Genomic DNA, 24,727 nt, shown 5'->3' with positions numbered 1-24,727 from the left:
TTACCAAGAAGATGATCAGCTTTGCGATTTCACACCAAGATTCTTTCCACACCTCTCTCTGAGGTAGAACAAGGTATTTGCAGTACAGTTTGCCACAGTGTATTCAAGGTTTTGCTTGATTCATTTCTGAAGTATGTAACGCTGTACCTTAGTGGAAGATGACACCCGAGTGCATTATGTAAAAATTTGAAATTGTTAGTCTTTGGATGTGCGGATTGGGGATAGGCTTGTCATTCTTCCTGTAATGTAATGGGGACAGAGCTGTACTCTGAAACTAATGCATCTGAGTTATGTACAATGTTAAGATTTTTTTTGCTTTCCACAAAATACTCTGTTTTATAGAATGTTGTGACAGCAATACTTTATTGTTTGACTACGGTTCATCCTAGTGTAATACTTAAGGTAATACTCAGAAAACAGCTGTGGAATGCATTTGGTACAGATGCTGTTATTATTGGAGATGCTGTGATGTCCTTTAAAAATGAATCTTTAATTAGGTATTGGAGGTGATAAAAAAGTCACTACAGTCGGCACCAGACAACAGCTTAACCGTGCCCCTTGACTAACTTGGTATGTATTTTGGCTTCTTTCATCTGCCTTTGTGAACTGTCTTGTGATGTGGCTACACCGTTATAGTACCCTTTTTCACGTAGAAAGCCCCTAGAGGCATTATGGTATATTACTGCTTTGCTTACACTCTTCAACAGGCACGTGATGTTTGGTGCTCATCATTTTCAATGCTCCAGCCATATCCTGTCCATGAATTCCCATTCCATGGGAAATCCCATGATTGCAAAGCTATCCCCAGTTTCTCTGGAGCCAGGATCTCGTCCTCAGCATATGTTGCCCGTGGTGGGGAAGCAGGCAGGTCCCATAGGTGGTCCAGGGATCCATCTCCCTGGAAGCAGGTGAACTGCCAGTGGCCGAGAAGGTTCCTCTGGAGTAGGGAACTTCTCCAGCACAGCACGTTCGCTTCAGAAAATTAGACGAAATGCAGTTTGCTGTTGGCACGCAGATTCTTCTGCTGGTCACCTGCCCCACCTGCTGGGCAATGTCAAACCAGCGTTATGAAGATATTGATTGTATGGGATCATGTAAAATCTGTACCTTTATCTATCCGAATTATCCATAGTCTGAATGCTTAGCTTCCTCTGTCTCTTCAGACATGGAGTGTTTTACTTGCCCAAAGCTCACAAGAAGATCCAGGAGCATGGATCTTTTCTCTTTGCTCTGGTGGGAAAGCCTGTCCTGATCAAGTACTCTCAACACTACCATCTTCTCCTGTGTAGGCTACTGGCCACAGCCAGCTGCAAGGTCCTTGGCAGGTGTGTGCTTAAGCTGTGTTCAAGTGAGTATGTGTTTGAAGATAACGTCTTTAGGGTTGATGTCTGCGACAAGACTATTCTCACTGTTGCATCTTTTTTAGAACTGCTTATTTCCTTCCTTCCAGTTTCAAGGGACTCTACTTGTCACTTACCGGGTCTGCTTACCAGTTTATGGTTTTGATGCAGTTTCTGATCAGAAGAATGATGGCATTTTCTTTACACTTTTAAGTTGGTTTTGACTGCATCCCTTTCTGTCGATCCCTTTCCCATAGCTGTTTGGCTGTCAGCTTAAGGAAAAGGTACTCTTGAAGCAGCTGTTCTGAAGAGGTAATTATGGGGAATTTGTGGGAACCTGCAATTCAGTTTTCTGGTACTCATGTGGAGAATTTTTCATGTTTCATTGCCATGCATGTAGTGTACCAAATTTAGCTCAGGTGTTTTTGGCCACCATATAGAATCATTACATTTGGTAGGGAACAACCTGCTTCACTCAAACTGCTTTGTTCTTGCCGAATTAATGTAAAATGTGTAGCAAGTATCAGCTTTCTGAGCCTGTAAGGGAGTTGTTTCATTTCTAGTGTAAATGACACATGGTTAATGAACTTCTTTATATGTGGCATTATTACACCAGTTTTCCAAATGTCACTGAATAAAGCCAGGGCTGCCTTGGGCACTGAGACAGAGTGAATACACAGGGCAGGCTGAGCCTCATTTGGAAATGAGGGTTACATTCCTGATGAGACCTAAAATTGAATTTCTTCAGGGGAGTTCCAGCAGGTATACTGGAATTCCTGGCTTGAATTTTTCAAAAAAATGTCTCTTTAGGGGGAGTCTTAGTAGCTCGCTCACCCACGTTTTCTGGGACATAGTCCCGTTTCTCTAGCCTTGTTCTATCGTGAAGTCTATTCTCAGCCTTCTCCAGCTAGTCTTCCCTGCTATGAAGACTTTATGCAGCTGCACTCTTGCTCTTTACTAGCTCACATGCAAATGTTGGTTGTATTCTGCCCTTTTATTATCAACAACCTGTTTTATTTCTGCAGAGCTCTCTTGCCTTCTAGGAGTAGCACATCTGCTGAGGTAAAGATGAGACGATGGAGCACATGTTTTCCTCTGCAGAGCTTATGAATAGGACAGATTTTCAAAAGGGATGTAGCTTTTCATACATCTTCAAAAGCTGCTCTTTTGGGATATATGAAACTAAGTAATCTCCTGCTGTCTCACCATGTATTAATCGTAGCTAGGTTCTTGCAGTCAGATGTCAAGACAGCAAGATTGGAGTTGTGAGGCAGGAAAGAGTTTTAATGCTGCTTTCTGTGCAGGTTAGAGGGAACTCCACTACAAAAAAGGGATCTTTAAGTAGCTTTCCAGCACAGGGAACTTGTCTTTTAAGCTACTTCTTTTTACTCAAGGAGAAAAGAAAATGATGTTTATATGCGAGACGTGTGTACTAAGCTTACAAAATGGAATATCTTGTTTCTGTATTGAAAAATGGAGTTAAGCCTCAAGTAGTCATAAAACAGGATCAAAATGAAAAAGTTTAAAAAGGCGGCTGTCTGGCCTTGTTTCATATGAGCATCGTGCTTTCACGTCTGAGATTGCATGAAGCGTCATGTTTCACAGCTCTGTTCTGGAGCCGCTTTCTAAACACAAGTTTTCTGATTCTTAGTCAGGTGGTGCCAGTGTTGAACTGACAGCAAGGGAGGCCTGACCAGGACAGGTGAGCTTCAGGTGCCAATGGATTATGGCACTTGAGACTGTGGCAGTTGTATGCCTGATGTGCTATTAGCAATCAAAACACTGTGTCAGTACCTGTTCTTATTAAATCTGTTTCAAGCAATCTACAAGTCTAATGAATTCTGTAACCTTTCACGGTTTAGGTACTGCTGTGTTGTTACTAGAGCCAAGTGTTTTCTGCTGGAAAAAAAACCCCAGAAAACATGGATTAATTTCTCTTAGAAACTCAACATTAGTTTTCTTGGTCTGAAACAGAGGCTTAGATTTACACGAGGCGACAGCAGCACATCTCCTGCAGCGTGCTGGAGGGAGCGCACTGCGGGAGCTCCTGCGGCTCTGTGCGGTGTCTGCTGCCAGAAAGAGAATTTAAAAAATGAATCTGCCAAGGTGGTTCTTCTATGACTATAATGCAAAATCCCCTTTGAGTGTGGGTTGCTTCAGTTGCTGAAGTTCTGTCCTTAGGTGAGGTGTTTTGGCCTCCTGACGGGAGTAGTGCTGCTGTATTACCCAGGAGAGAAGTGACTGGGGACAGGATAGACCCTGTAATCATCTCCTATAAGGATTCCTTGCATGGGAATGGAAAACTTAAGGTGTCTTGCAGGACTGAGGCTCTTGGGCTACTACTTTTTAGAAAGCTGAGGGAGGTGATGGTGTGGCTGGAGAAATCCTACCTTTGAAATGGTCACCCAGCGGCAGCCGCACCTGTGAGCTGGGTTCACCCAGGGAATAAGGGATCCCACTGCTGATGAGCTGCAAATAGTGCTGGTGAAAGCTAGACTGGGTCCTGCCGGGGGTTGCTGTAAGCGGAAGCCTAAATGTAAAGTCGCAGCTGGGAGCTCTGCTTACGTGAGAGGTCGGGGCTCTGCAGAAAGGACAAGGGTGCTGGCGACTTGGGTGCAGCTGGGAGTACAGAGCTGCTTATAATTGCCTGTGTTGGCAGATGGAAAAAGAGGTAAAGGTGAAGTCTTCTGATTTTCTCTGAACTAAAGTACTCCCTGTTATTAATTGTGCAGGGCTTTGTTCCCAGGAAAACCAACACAGCACAGTTTGTGACTCGGGCAGTTTTGACTCTACCCAGGCCAGATGTTGGGTATGAAGTAGGGCAGAGTGCTGTAAGCCTGGGTGGCCAGAACCGTGTTGAGCTGCTGATGGACAGGTCCGTTGGGAGTTGTACGTTGTGTGTGTGTCACACCCGATTGTCTTCTGTCTTGGTCTCTGGTGTTTGCAGCACAGCACTGTAGCCTAAAGGATGCCACAGGCTTGATGGTTAGGTCTCCCCTCTTAAAGTGGGGATGTGGATTTGCATCCCCCTTAAGGTGAAGTGGAAATTGAATGTTAGGTAGGAGTCTAGCTTAGCTGCCTCCATGCCCCCCAAAAGCTGGAAACTATGGATCTCATTTTAGTTGCATAATTCCTCCGCATCATGAATTTCCTTCATGAGCACCAAGTGTAGCAGAGCTCAAGTCCCTCTTGGTGGGGCTGAGGTGGGGAAGTGGTGGGGGCTGCAGCACGGTGGGTGCAGGAGGGGCTCACTGCTGCTCAGGGAGGGAAGCCTTGCTTGTTCCTTACCACTCCGACCCCTGTTCCCAGCGCTATGGCCCACTACAGCCCACCTCCTCTCTTTTTGCTAGCTCAGGCAATTGGCAGACCACGTTATGAGCCACTTTAATTCACTAACGTAGCAGAAAACAAATCAAAACAGCTGCATTTAAAACTGAGGAGAAACCGTCTTTACTGTTGTCAGCATCAGTGGCTGTCCTTTGGTTGGAGCCAGCATCTATTCAGCTTACTTCTATTATCAGCCATGTCCACCGGAGGAAACAAGTTATTAAAACTGGGTATGTTTTTTGCGCACAATATAGGGGAGGGAAAACCTGAACATGCAGAGGTACCAAAATTCTTCTGTGAATTTTTGAAATACATTATCCCCAAGTTATTTGATTTGAGATGGGAAACATATTCTAAACCCTCTTTTTTATACTGTAATAAAATATTTTGGCATGATGGTATGAGAAGACATTTATTTCTAAGAATAGTTCAAAATGAATGCAAAACATTTTGTTCAGGCACCAAAGATATCCCTTGCTTTGCCAAATGAGGATATTTTTTTCCTTTGGTCCATCTCAAAAAGAAATGCTAAATGCTAAGACTTTTGTTAAACAAAAGTTTGTCCCATCCTAGTTACTACTATTCCCACCCTTTACTAAATCCAGTCCTCCCTCTCACCCCGCTACTTTGTTGATTGAGTATCATCTGTCACATTTCTAGTCCTGTTTCATAGATAGGCAATTAACTGTGTACAATGAGTGAGGCTGATTTACTGTCTACCTAAAGCTACAGTGAAACTGAAATAAATTGAAAGTAAGTGCATTGAACAGCAATGAATCAAAGCAAAGCAGGCTACTGAAGATGTCTTTAGGAAGAAATAATGCCACTCTATTGGCTTTGCTCCTCCACAGAGGAAGAAAGTGGGAATAAATTTCATACTGTGTTCTGCCTTTCTCAATTAGCTGTCACCAGTTAAAGATTTCCTGTGTGGGAATGAATTCACAGTTGTCGTCACTTAACAAAGATAAATTCTATCAGCTCACTTCTGCACACGCAATACTTCAATATTAAACTCTTTTTTTATATTGCAAAATTCTCATTAATGTAGCACTTTGAGAAATTGAGCCATTTTTCTTGTGACTCTCTTAATATGTCCCTTGACAATTAATCATGGTTTCTTAACCCATTTGAAAGAAATGTACTATTTTGTACATTTTGAGTAAAAATTATTTGAATTTTACCATGGATGCATAGCTGTGATTAAAAGCTGAGAAGATGCTACAAAAAGCCAGTCTGTTCAACAAATAACATAAATACTTGTTTGTGATGTATAGACTTCATGACATAGATCATTCTTTAGCCTCCAGAAAGTGGTGAAACTGCAATGTTTTGGAGACATCCTAAGGAAAACCCCATAGTTTTACTGACAGAGCACTATAGGAAACACTTGTTGGATTTTTTTATCCTCAGAATTTTGTGTGTTCTGTAATTCTGCTGCTATGGAACTTGTTACAGAATTCACCCCTTGCTACAACATCGTGTGCTAGCATATAACGTTTAATTTTGCCAAAAAAGTGTAATTAATTCTCAGCCAAGAACAAACGCTTGAACTGAGTGTGAACCATGCTACTCAAATCCCCTTGAGTTTGCTGCAACCTAAAACAATACTTTAAGAAATATGAACTGCTTCCTCTGCCTTAGCTGCTAGATACTTCTGAAAAGGAAATTTAAAATCGAAATGTAAAAAAAATCAAAATGCAGAACATGATATTAATATAAATTACATAGGGCTTTTGATGTGCTCTTACTCCTTTCTGTCTTGAATTTAGCCCAGACTCTCACAGTTACTTTTTTTGGTTTTGGTGGGTTTTTTTGTTGTTGTTTTAGTTTTTAACAATATGAAAGGGTTTTGCTAAAATAATCTTTTGTCCTTGATGAAATGATAGTACCTCTTTCACCTTCCCCTGCACGGATCACCTCTGCTTCCCAAATGAGGGAGGAAAACAGTAGACAAATAGATTGAAATGTCAGGCTGAAGAATGTGTTGTGAAGGATTTTCAAATGCTACATCCTTTCTACACCAGGCACTAGACATGGCTATGTTGCATTTGTGCAGTCTTGATCAAAGTTTTTTTTCAAGTGGAAGACAACTTGACTCTGAACTAACTTTACATGCCGCTGGTTTCAAATTATTTCCATGATAAGGAAAAATGATTACTTAAAGAGATAAAAATCCAGTGTGCACTCCAATTGGTCAAAGTGTTTCTATGGTTGCAGAGCAGTATCTAAAGATTCAGCTGGAAAAAACGTGGCTTAAAGATGAGAAACAGCTTATCTGTTGCATCCCTTCACTAGGTACACTAGACAAAAATGGAATTCCAGGCCGCAGAGGAGATACAGGCGGATGGTTTTGCTGCTGAATGCTTGCAGATAACCCCTCTCCCCAAACAAAACTTTCCGAAAGCCCTGCCAAGGCCATATACGCTGCAGGTGGCCTCTTTTTTTGTTTTATGTTGTTAGCTAGCAAAGCTTTTAAGTCCCCCCAGAGATTTATAAGAATATCATGAGATTTATGCAGGGGGAGCTCAGGGGACCCGATTACTTCGTTTGAGAAGGTGACTTACCAGGATGCACCTAAATGTAAACTATGAAAACAAGAATAATATTTGTTTTGGCTGTGTTCTGCAAAGACGCTTTACCCCGTAGCTTTTAGAGAAGTCATCACACAAAGCATTATTTAATTTACTGCTATGTTTTTCTCTGGTTTACCATTAGGAATAATATTGTCTTATTTTTTTCTGAGGTCTACTAGCAGCAGAGTAGGAATAAAAGATTCATAATATGAGAAATTAATCTTAACTTTTCCTTAGGCATGCTTTTTTACATATGCGTCTCTTGCCATGCTACAATAATACGTCTATTTCATTTTTTAATTTTACTTACAAAATTGCAGATCATTAGCAGCATCTATAATTTCTGTAATACTTTCAGAGCTTGTCCTTAGTCCATCAAGTTGCACACAACGGCAGTTGCACTGGAATAATGAGCACTGGAGTCTTACTGACCTGCAGGAGATGGATGACACTTCTAACAGGAGCTGGGCAACCTCCAAGTCAAGTGCAGTTAGCCATCTAGGCATTTGGGATCTAATGGTTATAGGGGTGAGGAATGATCTTGGGGGAAGGGGAAGAGCTGAGCATTTCCTTTGGGAAAGAGGCAAACTGCTTGCTATATGAAAACATTTGGCACTATGTTGTAAACAGTTTTGAATTTGTAGAATCACAGAATAATTTAGATTGTAAGGGAATAATTTATCTATCTTGTGCAGTTCAGCTTTGAATACTTCCAAGGCTGGAGATTCCACAACTTGGGCAACCCATTCCAGTGCTTAACTATCTTCATGGGAAATGTAATTTCTTTACAGCAAGGCAAAATTTCCCATTGCAACTTGTGACTGTTACCGTTGCTGTTCTGCTGCTACACACCTGTGGCAAGAGTGCTTCCGTATTGCCTATGCCTGGCCAAATGTCTCTCAGCATCACCAGAACATTAAAAATTATGGGGAAAGAAACTTGATTCCATCCATCTATGCTTTACTCCTTTGCTTGGAATGTTGTCCTTCCGATTCCTGTTCCTACTGGGAGCTAACTCTGCCACCTCATACGTAAGACATGAGTGGAGAGAAAAGGTACTAAACTACAGCTTAAAAGACAAAGGAATTGTTCAACAGAATACAAATACACAATTTAAGGATTATTCCTGCAATAGTAACACCATCATTCTTCCTGCCAGCCTGCGTGTTTTCTCTGTATATACTTGGTACCAGGCAATGCATTTGTCTCTGGAAAGCAGCAGCCAGGGCTGTGGGTGGGAGAGAAAATCCAAACAAAACTTATCCCTGTTTTTTCTCTGTGGTTTACTAATGGAAAGAATAGTGCCTTATTTTATTTAATAAACAGTAATGTAGAAAAATTATATGTAAGTTCACAACTGCTCCTCTTCCCTTAGCAATTCCTCTGTAGTAACGTTTTCCGGTAATGAGGTTACAGGATCCACATTACAATCAGAGCACTTTATGAAAGGAAGTTTCCATTTATTGCACGCTTAAAAAGATCCGTAGTTGTTACTCATTTTCTAAGGCCCCAAACTTAGTGAAACAGTTGGAAACAAGTCTGTTATAGATCAGCTCTATAACTTAGGATGCTTTGATTCTTTGTTTTGGTGGTATTGATACATAGGCACAAGTGAGTTGACATTTTACATTCAAGTCTCCCCTGTTTTCACAAAGATACCACACAACAAATTGCATAGTTTCTTAATGCCACAGGTCTACATCAGACGCATGAAGAAATCTGGGTGCAGTGACTGACACCACTATGTTTTTGATCATTGCCTTAGCGGCATACACCAAATTGTTGTCATTGTATCACGTAGAACGCTCCAGAAGACTCTCTGATGGTTCTGTGGCATATACATGTTTGTCTTTCTGGTAGGTGTTCATCTTAAGTTCAAGTCAGTGATACAAGAAAGCTGAAAAATTCTGACAAGTCACAAGAGGACTGTGGAAGAACTGGTAAACTCGAGCCTATGCCAGTGCAGGGGAGCACCGTTACCCTCCTCAAGGGAATGGAATGAGATAGACCCTCAAGTCCTGATCCTGCAGCTTAGATATGTGAATATTTATTGACATAAATGGTCAGGTTCCCACCAACAGAAATGATGCATGTGATCAAAAATATGCACAATTGGGTCTTAAGATTAGCTCTGAGGCTTCTGTAAATTTCTCAGAAATAAGGCTAGTTCAGTTAAGATTCTGTTGTTCACTTTTTTTTTGTCTGAGGAATGAAAACTATTGAAATACACTCTTCTGTGAAAGTGTGAAGTGGCATCCTGTGAAGATTTCTGAGTAGTAAAAGGCATGATAGTGCTCTAATCACGTGCTATTGATCTGACCATGTGAGAACACTCTCGAAGTATAGATTATCTTAATAAAGTCAATTAGTCTAACACTAGAGACTTCCTTTTAACACACAGTGATATAGCATTATTCTACATTATGAAATCTCTGACACTGTACACCTGGAGTCAGAACTTTAAAAAAGAGAAAAAAGATACACTGCTTACAGAAAAACTTGATTTATTTCTGCACAACGGAGAAAGACATGTACACACACACACACGATATTATCATTCGAGTATTAGTGTAATAGCCAAGATTTTGGGAGCAGTCTAAGCTTACTCAAGTGTGCTAAGCTACATGTGGAAATTGTTCTTTTTTACAATCTCCTGAGAGAGACTGTAAAATCTCTGGATCATCAACTTGTGCCGTGTCAGATACTGGCTCTGTTGTGTGGGTCAGTTAGACTCCAGGTAAGTATGAGGGCATTTTATCTGTCTGTACTAACATCTGCATGTGAGATGGAAAAGTGTGACCAGCAGGTCGAGGGAGGTGATTCTCTCCCTCTACCCCTCTCTTGCAAGACCCCACCTGGAGTACTGCGTTCAGCTCTGGGGACTCCAACGTAAGAAAGAAATGGACCTGTTGGAGTGAGTCCAGGGGAGGGTGACAAAGATGATCAGAGGACTGGAGCACCTCTCCTATGAAGACAGGCTGAGAGAGTTGGGGTTGTTCAGCCTGGAGAAGAGAAGGCTCCGGGGAGACCTTACTGCAGCCTTCCAGTACCTCAAGGGGGCCTGCAGAAAAGATGGGGAGGGACTTTTTACCAGGGCATGTAGTGATAGGACAAGGGGTAATGGCTTTAAACTGAAAGAGGGTCGATTTAGATTAGCTGTAAGGAAGAAGTTCTTCCCTGTGAGGGTGGTGAGGCACTGGCACAGGTTGCCCAGAGAGGTTGGGGATGCCCCATCCCTGGCAGTGTTCAAGGCCAGGCTGGATGGGGCTCGGAGCAACCTGGTCTAGTGGAAGGTGTCCCTGCCCATGGCAGGGGGGGTGGAACTAGGTGATCTTTAAGGTCCTTTCCAACCCAAACTATTCCATGATTCTATGAAAGTCAGCCTATTTAATGTGTACCATCAACAACTAGAAAGCAGCAATACTTTCATCTCTTTTCACTCATTATAAATAAATTGGATCCTTATCCAGATTTGCCACACAGGGTAGGTATCAAAGATTTGTATAATATTGTTTAGTGTTTAGAAAATATTTAATCATCACTGTGGAGTACAATTTGCATTATTCCCATTTTTCATGCCAACATGATTTGTATGGCAGCCAATGTATGCTAATTAGAGAATCTCCCTAATTAATTTTTGTCAGTGTGGTGCCCTAACATGACTTAAAATGTACAGCTTAATGTATTAAATGTGTTAAAATTGCTTCTACTTCCCATTGTATACCAGGGAGTAATTTGCTATTAACAATAAGTGTTTACAACAATCTTTAGATGCACATATTCTAATTAAAGTGAACGTGCAACATGTTGGCCAAGGATGAGTCATACTTCACAACAGCTCTACAGGGAAGGAGATCCGAGTTGTGTATTCTTCTAAAGCAACGGCCAACAAGAATAAATTGGGTTTTTTTGTGTCAAATGTATTTTGTGTTGCTTATTGCTTGCCTAGAGGATGGATTAGTGAACATGAAAGTACGAAGACTGGGCATACATACTGCATGGGGCAAGGGTGGCAGCTGCAATAGAGGGCTGGAGGGAGGGCTATTCAAAAACTTGGTTGATTAGGTTTTGTTGCTAAGCACAAAGCCTACTCTGTGCATTTTTATCACTCAGGAACAAGGTACCAGCATATGCCATCCTAGTTACCATGGTTTCCATTCAGCCACAGTGCCCTCTCAGAAAAGAAACAACTTTAGTTTTATATTCATTACATATATTCCTTAGGTATCTTAAAACCAGAATTGCAACGTGAATTATCTATGGACAGATCATCACGATTTGGTTCTTGAACACGACACATAGTTTCCCAGACCTAAAAGCATCTCCTCTCACCCCAGAGAGGTTTGAAAATAAACACCCTCGCAGACACGCCTGTTGTCAAAGAGCGCTGATCCTTTTAAACGTTGCAGGTTATCGATGCACCCTGACAGCGAAAGGATTGTGCAATTCCAACTCGGCTCCAGATGGTACCGTCACGTCACCAGTGGGCAGTGATGGACCGAGGGCCTGGAAGAGGCTGCCGGGAACCTCCGGCAGCCCCCGCTGGCGTCCTGCCCCGCTGCCAGGAGGGCACGCTTCGCCGCTGGGATGGTCGAGGTGAAGAAAAAAGATCCGAAGTGCGAGGGCAGTCCTCTTACAAAAGGAGTAGGTGCTTGTATTCTCGTAAGAGACGGCTGAAGGTGTTTTGAACACAATGTTTATTCTGAAGGTGTCAGGCTAGATCAACAGCTTCTGGTCTCTGCACCTTTCAACAGCTCCAGAAAGCGCAATGCACGGTGACCCACTCTCTAGCAAGGCCCCTTGCAGTCTCTAGCTATATTTAAATCACACAACATTCAGTGTGATACTTTCCTAGGAGAATCTACAGTAATTTAGTTGGGGCGATACAGAATACATGCAAAGAAGCAAGATATGAAAGGGATTAATGCTATCAGAACAATAGCCAGTGTTCTCAATATTTTCTGAATTTTCACCTTTTCCATGCAGCCCTGGTGTTCTCAGCATATGATGAACAAAGATAGCAGAAGCTGGTCTTTAGGTAGCAAATGTGAAATGACATACAAAATACGCTAAGACAGATGGAATAATCTCATTTTTAAATGTCTGTTGAAAGAACCAAGAATGAAATAATTAGTAGTAAAAAAGCAAATTTCAGTAGGCTTCACAGTCAGATCACAATCTGACTCTTTGTGATTTTCTGACCCATCACCATTTCTGACTTCCTACATATCCTAAAATATTTGTGAAATGAGGCTCCGGTTACACTTGTCATTAGAAAACTGCAAGAAAAGGCACTCCCTACCCTAATTGTCCTTCTTTCTCCCACCTCTGTAGCTGATTAGAGCTGTGGTAAATCTGTAGTAAATAACTGTTCGAAAATGTTGACAAGTTAATTGGGCTCATAACTGCGAAGGCAATGAGACATTTCTGCAACTGTTTAGATCAGCTTTGTCAGAAGTAAGTCAGTTACAACAGCGACACATTTAATTCTACAAAGAACACATGTAGAATAAATCAACTTTTAGGCTTGAATTACAGTGCAGGAGGGATAATTACTATAGCAGAGCATGCACTTAGAAACAAAAACCTTTTCTAGTGCACAAACACCTGGAACAGAATTACACTGAAAATTAATGTTGAGTATCCAAAAAGTATAAAATGGGAATATTGAATAAAACAGTTATACCATTTTGAGCTACGAGAATTTACATTCTCAGTGGGGATGGAGAAGGGCAGCTTTGAACAGACTTCTAAAACATGTTGAGGTGATGCTGATCCACTAGGCATCCATTTGTTCCCCAAAGCCAATCAACAATTGTGGAGCTGCTTGCATCTGTTTGTTCCACAGCCCTGCCTGGTAGGTGGATTACATGCATGTGCAGTCTGGAAGGCCTGCTTCAGTTAGAAATGTATATAAATCACAGCCACTTATAATGATTAGAAGACATATCAAAAAACCTAAGGTGAGCTTTGAGATCTGGATCGATAGAACTGAGCTCTTTTACGTAACTGCTTGGCACCAAATTTTGCCAATTTTGCGTTCAGCTAAGTACAAACTGGCAATTTGTTCTTCTTGCTATGTACATTCTCAGATATTATAAACCTGTACCTGGTTTAAAACTTAGCAATAGTACATCGCGTGCTAATCAAAATGTGTTTGACATTTCAAGTCTATCTAGGTAAAATAAACTCAGGCAGGTGATGTGATGAATTACTGAGTTTTACAAAATTTTACCTGTTATAAAAGCTTGGTTTCCTTGTTCAGCATGCCACTGAATGTTCCCATTAATCAAGGGCACTTTGGAACAAAGGACATACATTTGAAAAAAACAGCATCTTTACTTTGGAGTCACCTAATCTGTATGAGTTTGTGGGAATTTTCTTGGAACACAGAGGGAGGCTGTAACACAATCTAAGTTATTTCTCATCTACAACAAACAGCTATAAAGAGGTAGGAATTACAGTATTACCAGTCCCAAGCACAGAAAAGTCTTGTGTCCCAGTTGCCAAGGATCATATTACTGCCCTCAAGCATCAGGGAATTTTAAAAGAAATATGGGGTTCATGGGGCTTATTTGATTTACAATTATTGAGTCTGCTGCAGACTTTTAATCTTTTCTTTACAAACATAAGGCTTAGAAATTTCCATTAAAAAAAAATGGCAATAAAGCTTTTACTCCACTAGAAGGACTGAAGGATTTAAAACTTCTTGCAAGAAAAAAAGGTAATATATTCTTTCTCTCTGAGAAAAAAATAGGTGAGTTAATGTAAAATCCATGATAGCTTAATCAGATATTAAGGATTGGTTTGGAGGAAGGTTTTCCGGCACATAGTTAGGCATTTTCTTCAACATTGTTTCTTGTCATTTTCACAAAAGAGGAAAACAGACAGTAGCTCATATATTCTGCTATAGATGGAATTATATCCCAGATATCCAGAAACCACACTGCTGATCCAGCATACAGTGGATTATTGTTGACAGAGAATAATTACAATTTTTCTACTCAAGAAGAGATTGCTTTTTAGAGATGCATGAAATAATCCCATATATCATCTGTATACCACTTTGGATTACCACTAAATAAAAGTATTGTATAAACCTACACTGCTGTTGTTTGTTAGGAAAAGCCCTCAGGAGATTACAAAAGGAGGTTTTGTTTAAGCTAACTGATCTTTATTTCTTCTGAATTATTCCAGAGCAAATTATGTCTTTCAATGGTTTATGGTTATTCTGAGTTCTTCCTTTATCTTTATTTTCATACACTATATAAACTTAGACATGACCACTGTGATGATCTAATGTGATCTAAAATTAAGTGATGTAATGTTTCCTTAATTTCCTATTTCTTTGAAATAGAAAAGAAGCTCTAGGGAAAAAAAACAAACCCACTATTGACCAAACAATTTCAAGTGAGAGGCAATCCTGCACAGTCCTTAGAAAATTACCTGAGTGATTCACTATCTTCATGGTTCAAGACTGAGCTCTACTTCTAGGCTGACTGACTGTGGTAAGCTTTCAACCATTTATTGCCTCTTCTTTAACCAATGTTTATGGTACTGAAAACCAACTGTATTCCCCATGAAGATACTTGCAAAATGTGATTTAGTAATATAACGACGTCATGCTCTAATGCATATACAAAGAAATGCACATAGTATTAGTCTAGCAACCGTTGAAGAAGGATAGGAAATACCTCTAGAACTACAATTGTCAGGAAAATCACAGGCCTACTCAAAATATCAACTATTCCAAAAGAGATGCTCACAGTAGCTCTAACACGAAACCTGCCCTGTTCATTCTGTTGAGCAAAAACACCCCGGAGGCTGTAGAAGTCATTTTGTTTTCACACCCTGCAGACTGTTCTGCGACCTGCTGTATCTCTTAAGTACACTGATGTTATCATGTCAAGCTGCGACTGAAACATTTTCTATTAAGGCTGGAGCTAACACTATGATACAATGGATCTTTTCCATTTCTAGCTTCTGTATGTGTCCCTGTAGGCTGGTACTTTGCAATGAGGGCACTAAAATGGCAAACAGGCTTTGAGGAACGTGTAGCTACTGTGCATTGTCAGTCCTGCAAGCCAGTCCTTCTTTTAATGTATAATTAGATTGTGGAACTCATTGCCGTGAGATGTTACAGTGGTCAAAAGTATAAGTAGATTAAAAAATAAGTTAAAAAAAAAACCCAGAACACTGAAGTGAAAGTCCCTGTGTAGCTGTTAAACACAGCAGTCGGGATGCAACATCTCCTAGGAAGAACAAGTGATTTAGGAAGTCCTTAAGTCACTGACTGCTGGAAACCAGACGTAGTCATTTAGTACACAGCCTGTTTCTTACGTTGCTCCTGTAAGCATCTACTGATCACCCTTAAGAAGAATACACTGGGCTAAAACATGCCAACGTGAGTGCCATGCTAAAGCTGCGTGGTGGCTTTGTGGTTGACTCGCCAGCCTTGAGACATGAATTGGTCAAGGTGTCAAACACCCCTTCACCAACATTTCAGCACTCGCATGGACCAGCAGCGTGGTACAGAGGCACCCAAACAGGCCAAGAAGAAATGGGCCTTAGGGCAGCGTGAAAGGAAGCATAACAGTTTTTGAGTTATACCCACAAAAGCCGTATCGTCGATTCATTTTTCCTAACATCTATCAGGCATTTCTCAGTGTGCCACAGGAAAACACCTGAGAATGCATAAATCTGGAAGCAAAGTGTGTTCACCCTGTCCAGAAACGTTGCAAGCTTAGTATTTCAAAGGTCCTCACTGTACCGAGACTATCATTCAGACTGCAGCAGAAATAACTGGTTGCATAGACAGAGCTACTGGGCTGTGCCAGATAGTCACCACAGAAATGGCAGAAGCTGTTGCTGTCCTTTCTTTCAGAGTTCACTTGCCTCTGGAGTTCAGCTTGTGGAATGGCCTCCGTGGGTGCTCCTAATCTACCTCTGCACAAAGTCAGCTGGCATAGTTTAACCTATTGTTTAATGTATTTTGAGCTAATCTTGGCTGACCTTTTGCTGCAGCAAACAAGAAACACTTGTACGAACCTTTCTGCTGGCTCAGCACTAATGACAGTGCCCTCCAGCAGAAAAGCAGTCGTGTCCAAAACTTCCACAGTTGCTTTCACAAAAGTTATTTAACACAACTCCACAGCTCACTAAGAGCTCACTCCCTGCACAGGCAAGGTCTAGCAGAGCAGAATGTGGATTTTCTCCTTTTAATCCCTAAGATAGAGCTGTAGCTATGTCCCCACACAGACAGTAGGATGCTCAGACTGCAGAACTCGGGGTTTTTTTTGGTTGTTCTGCACAAGAAAGGAAGACTCCAGGCTGTCTTACAGCCTTCTGATTAAATTGGCAGAGCTGAAAATCACAGATGTCATCTTTGTACCGAAAAGACTTCATCCCATCGTGACTTCTGCTGAAAAGCTGTTCCAGAATCTGATTCTTCTGATGATTAGAAATGTTCTAAATTTCAAGCCTAAATTTATTCATAGCTCTTCTTCCTCCTTGGTGATTGCCATCTCACTGCCTGTGTATTTATAGGCATCAATCATAATATTAGAAAGGACTTTATATAGAGCAATCAGGAGAAATATGCTTCAGTAAACATGATCTGAAATTGAAAAAAGGATGGTTTTATTTTTCCAAGTTTTTGGGTTAGAAGACATCTTTGCTGTAATCACCTCCTCCCTGCATTAAAAAAAAATTGGAAAAAAAAATCAGAGCTGGCATCAGCTGGTCTATTTGAAGACAAAAAGGGAAGGGAGTAATGCTGATCATTAGCGAAAGGTTGATCCTTCAAACATGTTTACTTTTAATAACAGAGTTGCTTTAAAAGGACATAGAGCTTTCACATTAACAATCTTTTTCTCCCTTATCATTCATAAGAATAGAATAGTGTCAAATTATTCATTTTTAAATGGGTATTCTACTTATTCTTTGGATATTTTACAACCCTCCCTCCTAAAAAAACAACAGGTAGCATCTTCTTTTATTTGCTAGAAAACTGACTTAAAATGTCTGAATTTTTAAAATGCAAAACTAAAACAGCAAAAAGCATTATAAAACATGCTGTCTGTTTGTGCAATTGCCTTTACAGGTGCTCTACATTATTGCTTCATGTGGATACTGAATAGACGAGAACTAATGTGCCAAGCAAAATGTAATATGCAAACCATCTGATCGCTAGAAAGTCATTACTTCTCTCTTTGTCTAAGTAAAATGGGTAAGCAAAAATTTATTTCTTCAGCCTGTATCTGTTTGTTTGAACTCTACTGCAAGTCCTTCAAGTCAGAGGGTGCATCACGTACAGGGTATATGCACACATACACACACAAAAAACTCAGTGTCATGAAGTCTCTGATAACAACCCCCTAACTGCTCACTCTTGGCATTTGTGCATCTAAAAATTAGAGATGAAGTTAAGAAAAGCAAAAAAAACCTATGAAGATTGCAGGAATGTTTAAGGAGTACCCATTCCCCTCCTCCTTATCTACTCAGCATGGAGATCACCAGCCACAAAGCAAGCAGCTGACTTGTCTATCGCAGGTCTCAGGTACTGCTCCAAAGATAACTCTATTTTGTTCTTTCTGCTGTCTTCCTATCTAGAATCTACATCTACACCATTTTCACCTTGTCTACCACATACCAAAGATATGTTTGAACTTTTATTTAAATAAGAATTCCACTTCGCTCAAAGTAGAGCTGCTCCTTTGGAAGGCCTAGAACACTGCAACAGATAGACATATTCATAATTATACAAGAAATTGTAAAAGTAATCATTCATGGGATCCAGAATGAAATTCTGAACCTGTATAGGTTAACATCACTTCTAAAAATTAACACCACTATTTAATTGGCTAAATGAGTTGGCTTTCTCTGAAGCACGCAGATTGTCACATAGCATTGCTAGATCTAATGACCAGATACAGCTCACAAAAGAGATGTTAAGACTTTTTCAGACTGAAGTTCTCTGAAATCACTGGGTGAATTTGTAGTAGCGCTCAAACAAAAGGCAAAAAAGGTGTTTGGCATCATCTGAAATGGTAGTGAGAGGGCATCATATTGCCTCAACTCTAGTGTAACTATTGTATCCACACTTTGAATGCTTTATACAGTTCTGGTCTTGGTATCTGGAAAAGGACATCTTAGAGTTAGGGAAGATACAGAGAAGACAACTGAAATTATTAAAGGGATTAAAGGGAGTGGCTGCCTTATGAGATCAGACTAAAAAATTTGAGACTTTTCAACTGGGAGAGTACTGTGGTGAGATCCGTTCAAGGTTTATGAAATCATGAAGGTGGCTGAAAAGATAAATATGGAACCATTTTTCATCAAATTGCAGAGTTTGGCTCATTTGGCAAAATTAGTTTAAACACAGATTAAAAGAACACATTACTTTACAGAGTGGCTAGTGAATTTCTGCACTTGCTGCCAAAAGGGGTTGTGGAAGCAGATCCCAACAGCAGGTTCAAAGAGGAACTGGACAAGTTCATGTACAACAGGTCCATAAATGGATAGTAAAAGGACTAGGCAAGGATCTACCTTCCTAACAGCCATGGAAGCCAGGGGAGTACAAAGAAAAAGTCCTGAAGAAGGTGGCAAAGCTTGTGTACACTCTATAAATAGTTTCTCCTACTGCTGCTGTTTCTATTTGCTTTTTTGTTTAGGTATGTATAAGCAAAACCTTGAAGACCTCCCCCCCCCCCCCCCCCAGGGAGGGAGGAGGCTAAAGGTAACAAAAACAAGGAGAAAAAATGAAGTACAGTGAACAACAAATGAAAGAAAGGGAAGAGCTACAGGATTGAAAATACAGAGAGAGGGAACTGGAGGAGGGCATGTAGCAGAGAAACCCTGACATCAACCCGCCACTTCTTGAAGGTTAACCGAGGAGCAGGTGGATGCTGCCCAGCGATGCTCTGCCTGGAGATGTGGGAGGATGATGGAATGAATGGACACCAGTCCCACAGTCACCAGGATCCCCCCACCAAGCTTCCTTCTTCAGGTGACATGAATAACCGACAGGGACAGGGCCTGGAAGAGGTTGATGAGGACGTCCTGCAACTTGGAAGGGCCTTGGTTAGGGAGTATATAAATAAAAAGTTGAGAGGAAAAAGTTCAGCTAGGACTTCAATGAGAATTTCTGGAGGAGAGGCCGCAGCCTGCCTCATCTGATGTACACTCAAAGTACCTGATGTGCATCAGGGTCTCTTGCCACTACAAGAGAAAAAAAGGATCCCCAGTCTGACCCCATAGGGCATTTCCTGTGTTCACGTGTGTTCTTCGACATCTTTCTCTCTGAGCAGTACGAGTTGTAAAAGCCTCCACAGGTGAAAGTCACTGTTAAATTACTACTGCTGTTCTAAAAATGGTAAGGCATATTTAGGACAAAGGGAACTTAAAAAGAATTTGAAAAATTAGCTAATCCCAGGTGTAATTAAAATAAGGTAGCATCTTTTTTTAAAGAGAGAACTGAAAATTATGTCCAACACCACAGTAAAATTTGTATATTCTTATTAAATCCATTGAAAATGAAATTTTGTTTTAAACTCACTATTTCATATTCATTCTTTGCTGAAGTTACTTACTAATTCAGAGAAGGGAATTCCAACACAGATATTTCACAGTGGTAAATTGTTTGCCTTAGTTACTCTAATGGTCTCTTTCAATGATAAGTGAGTTTTTCACCATTATTTTTAGTTAACTGGAGGATCTATGAAGCATTTGTCATTGGTTTTGTTACAGAGGTCACTTCATAACATTAGGTTCATGGGGCATTGCCTTTGGTTCTGAATAAAAAGAAATCAGATTTTTTTTTTTTTAATAAATAATATCGATGTTGTCCATCTTGATTTATAGCATCTATTAAAAATAAAATTTTCTGGTGAATGAATGGCAACAGTTTGAACATGATGCACAGAATTAGATTTTGCACTACTGAATTTGTAACAGCAGAAAAGAAAGGTGCCTTGTGGCAGAAGTCCTGATCTGTTATGCTTTTCCTAGAGAGTGTGGTTGCACAAAACTTTGGACATGTTCAGACACTGCAGTGTAGATAGATAGTTTCCTGCATTAAGACATTGGAAAGTCATCCCAGCTAGATTCACTAGACTATAATGTACGGACCCCAAACTGTTTGCTGAAAATAAAGCCTGTTATTTAAATTCCTATGTTATCAGTAAAAATAATTGTTTTAAAACCAAAGATATCAATACATACCAGAAAGGTTCTACTGAAAATTGGATCTAGTAACTGGAGTAGACATAAATCTAATCTGAATGTGACAGAATAGCAAATTTATAACACCAGACACAGCTGGCATCTGGATGGGGGAAAGACTACACTTCTTTTATTACACCCTCTGCATGGAAGCAGAGGAAACACTAAACTGAGGGGAGGGAAGGGCAGAGAGTAGGGAAAGAAGTTTATAGTTTCTCTCTAGGAAGTCCATGAATCAAGATTTTTTTTGCCCCTGGTTCCCGGTTTAAAGAACAGAATGAAACAAAGGTCTTGTTAAAAAGAGTGTATCAACTTTAGTAATACTGGACGTAGCCTTCCTGCCAAGACACCAGAAAGCGTCCAGCATACTGACTACAAGGGGAGATTCTCTTATGGGAGAGTCTAAATGAAGAGAAGTGTTGTGTCAGTCCTTTCTTAAAACTGGGACATGGGATGAAGATACATAGTTCTCAGAGCTGAGTTTCAGGGGCCAAATATCACTTTGGAGACTATTCCGTGCTGCGTCCTCCATTTCCACAAGCTTCTGAAATGATTGTAATTGCTGAAGGATTTCAGTTACAGCCCAGACATTTCAGGGTCTTATAGATTGGAAGTTGAGTGCTGAATTTTCTTGAAACATTTTTTCATGGCGATGTGCCTGGCACACAGATGCAATAGAGATTTGGTTTATCTTGCTTCAAAGGCAAACAGTAGCAACTGAAGCAGCAAATGGTCTTTGAAAGGAAGGTGAATTTATGAAGTTTGTTGACCATCTTTTCATTTTTGTAATGAGAAATAAAAGAGGAATGACTTCAATAGCAGTCAGATGGCCAAAAGAGAAGACAAGAGACACTGAATGCATGGCGATACCTGAAATTACATAATAAATGATCTCATATTTGTTTGACAATGACACAATTTTTGCTCAAATGCTTTCTCTTTCTCTCTCTCTCTTCCTGCCAGAATAAAAACAGGATAGAAAACACAGTACTGAAGCTGTGAGGAAATGCCTAGTTGATATTTGCCCCACTGCCAAAGCAGCTCTAGAGGACCTCATTTTTCTAAAGAAAGGTGTGAAAGCATTTTCATCCTACATTTCAAACTCAGCTCCAGTTCACAAGCCTTCTGCATCAATTCTCAGATAAATGTCATAAATTTCCATTTCAAAATAGCAGTCTGTTTTTTCAGTATAATCCTTACTCACCCAGTCTTTCTTCACTCACGCCAGTTACTGTGGTGACCTTGCTTGCATTCCACGTATGGGCAGAACAAAGTAACTTCAAGCACATGAATAACCCCACCAAGGTCAGACCTTGGTACTGTCCCTTCGTTATTATGCTATGCTGTGTTTTTTCATGTTTTCGAATTCATTCTATTACAAAGAAAAAGCAGGCAAGAAGGATGATAAGGCTGGGGTTTTTTTAATGTTGGATATACCAGAAACCACATTTTGAAGCCTTCCTTTTCTTCAGGGCACAAAGTTCAGAGGCAGCCTTGAAACTGAAGACTCTTTTGGAGTTGTATACAACTAACTGCTTAATAAAATAAGTGCAAACATAAGATCTCTCAACATTTTATTTTTGTTCTGCTACTGTTAAAAAAAAAGAAATAAAAAAAATCTAACAGCATCATTTTATCATCCGTGTTCAATGTTTCAAAAAAGCAGACTTTTCCTTTTGGGGAAGTCTTCCCTGATACTCCTACCCCAACATTACTCTTTGGCCTGTTCTGTATGAAAAAAAATTCTGAATTTTAGATTAGATCTGAAGAAAAAAGGCTGAATTTTACTAAAAACTGAAGAGCAGTCACGTTATGTCCTGATTTCCCTTCAAACAATACCAATGGTTTCACAAAAATGTCTGACCATTTGCTCTGAGTTTTCACATACTATATTGAAAACCATCACTGAACAGAGTTAAATATCATAAATATGAATAGAATAATCAGGAAAAGTCTAAATAATGCTGAAATGCTCATGTAGGATGCTTTCAATTGACGGCTGTTTCAAGAATTCCGACAGTTGCGCACAAAGCGAATTAGCATAAGCATTATGTTACTTATATTGAAATAATAGTAATAACAATTCAATGTAATCAGCACAGTGATGAAGTGATGAGTCACTGCTCTAGGAAAATGACCAAGGAGTCTGGAAAAGGCTAACAAATACTATAGTCAATGAAGATTCCCTGCCGTTGGTATTATCTCGGAATTAATGAGACCCATCTCCACTGTTACAACAGTAGACATAAAGAGACACTCACCTTCAGGGCCTTGTTTGCACTGAGGCATTACTTAAAACAGATCAGTTCTACCTTACCGGACTTAGCACAGTTTGGAGCAGTAAAGCGTACCAGCAATCAGCAAGTTGACCACTGTGTTGTCCAAGTCCCTCCCTGGTAAACAAAAGAAAAAAGGCCAGTGTTTCATTCAGCATTGCTGTTCCACGCTGCATCATGGGGAGAGGCACATACATTACTGCTACTGCAAGAGATGGGGGAGTTCTGGGGGGAAAAAAACCCACCCCACAGTTCACATCTGCTAATTAAAATTAGCCTCCTTGTGGAACCTGCTTTTGGAGTGAGGTAATTCAGAGGATCCTCATTTGTACAATAGTATTTTCTCCTAACTTCTTCCTGCACAAGACCTGTTTTTCCCTGCTTTTTTGGGTCTGAATGACTAAGCTTTTCTGCAGTCTTTTCTCAAGAAAACCTTTTTTCTTCTGTCCAACGAACAGCTGGAATAACTAGCCCTTTGTATTTTAAGTTATTCATTAAAGTTAAATGGCTTTCTCTTCAAGCTTGTCCTAGGGCAACTATTATAAGGTTAACCTTTCTATAGCTGTGAATCCAGATAAGTTTCTCAATTTTCTCTGCACCCAGCCAGACACAAATATGTATGAATATGCCTTTGCTATGGTTCATAGTTGTTACCTCAGTACCTATTCTGATTTCCCAAAGCAGCACTGAACATCAAGGGGAAAAAGGTTACAAGCCACAAAAGGCAGTTTCAGAAGGGCAGAGAGAACCTTATTGTTCGGGTTTTTTTGGTAAGACAGATAGTGATCCTCAATACAGTGTCCCAGATACAGCTAGATTATTGTAGTTATTACAGGAGTAACAAAAAAAAAATCCAAACCAGTCAGTTCAATTTACAGAGCAATCCTGTGTAGCAGAGTCTTTACCCCAATGACATATCCCCACAGATCACCATCCCTGCTCCACCTGGAGCCTTATAAAGCCTCTCCCAAATCTGGGGTGTTCTTTGGCAAGCTCACCAAGAAAGCAGGTTCCTTTCTGCTTTAGTTTCTCTTTTCAAATTACACTCCTCGAATGCTTTCCTAAAGCTCCTTTCCAAAACAAAGAAGAAGGAGATGTGAAGCTTATACCAAAAAGAGAGGGACATTTACCCAAATCCATTGGGTACAATTAGGTAGATTGAGAATTAAACAACTTCTTGTATCCACTGCTATTTGCAGTTCCTTGCTTTGGCAGTAAGAACCAGACATTGTTAAGTTTAATTACTCAAAAAGACCACTATAGGATCATTTTAAAATGTGTTGTTGCCTCTTCCACAAGATGGAGTGCAGTGACAACATCTGAGGATTTTCAAATTGAATCAATATATCATGTCTCCCCTGTGCTAGAAAAAGCCTTTAAAGACTTTAGCCAGCCACAGCAAAACAAATCAGAAACCCCCGTGAGGCAGTTTCTCACTGGTTAGGTATGCTTATTTCAGACGGGAGGAGTTCAGAGTGCATCCCAGGAAACAAATAGAGCCCCACACGTTTTTTTCTTTCTACACTCAAAATGAGCAGTAAACTTAACAGTGATTTTCCTCTAACGGGAAATTACAACAAAAAAAGTGCTCATACCCACTTGTTAAAGAAGATGTAAGAAAAAAAGAAATAATTTTTACTTGGTCAAGAATTTTTAAAGCAGCCAGAATGAATTGCTTCCTCTCTGGATTTACCTAGTGGTTCTCAGCCATAGCCTTGTGGGTGCAGGACAGCCGAACTCAATTGAGAGCTGTACTTCTCAAAAGTCAAAGGAGTACCAGCGGATGTAGCCGCTAACGTTCTGCTGGCATCGCATCAGCTTCAGGCTTAAGAGATCCATTTGGGAGAATGAGAAGCTTCCTTTTTCTCTCCTCTCATGTTCTGAGTTCACTGCGAGCAGTTGTGATCTCTGACGTAGAGACCTGTTAGCCGGCAATCAGGTAAATGCAGTTTGAATAGAAAAGGGGATTGTGAAAGACTCTTCCTGGTTC

At 40.3% G+C, this 24,727-nt stretch overlaps 1 long non-coding RNA gene across 1 annotated transcript; it reads right to left on the bottom strand.

The window, feature by feature from the left end:
• Nucleotides 1–1,634: 1,634 nt before the first annotated feature.
• LOC126045962 (uncharacterized) lies at nt 1,635–24,663 on the bottom strand. Its single transcript, XR_007508176.1, has 4 exons — nt 24,431–24,663; nt 23,736–23,807; nt 13,476–22,854; nt 1,635–12,343 (listed from the first exon to the last, which is right to left on the bottom strand). It is a non-coding gene; the product is annotated as an uncharacterized LOC126045962 (long non-coding RNA).
• Nucleotides 24,664–24,727: the final 64 nt, after the last annotated feature.

Source organism: Accipiter gentilis, chromosome 15, assembly GCF_929443795.1.
Source record: "Accipiter gentilis chromosome 15, bAccGen1.1, whole genome shotgun sequence".
NCBI lineage: Eukaryota > Metazoa > Chordata > Aves > Accipitriformes > Accipitridae > Astur > Astur gentilis.
Note: the sequence above shows the minus strand (reverse complement) of the source record. Positions and strands in the feature narration are given on the sequence as shown.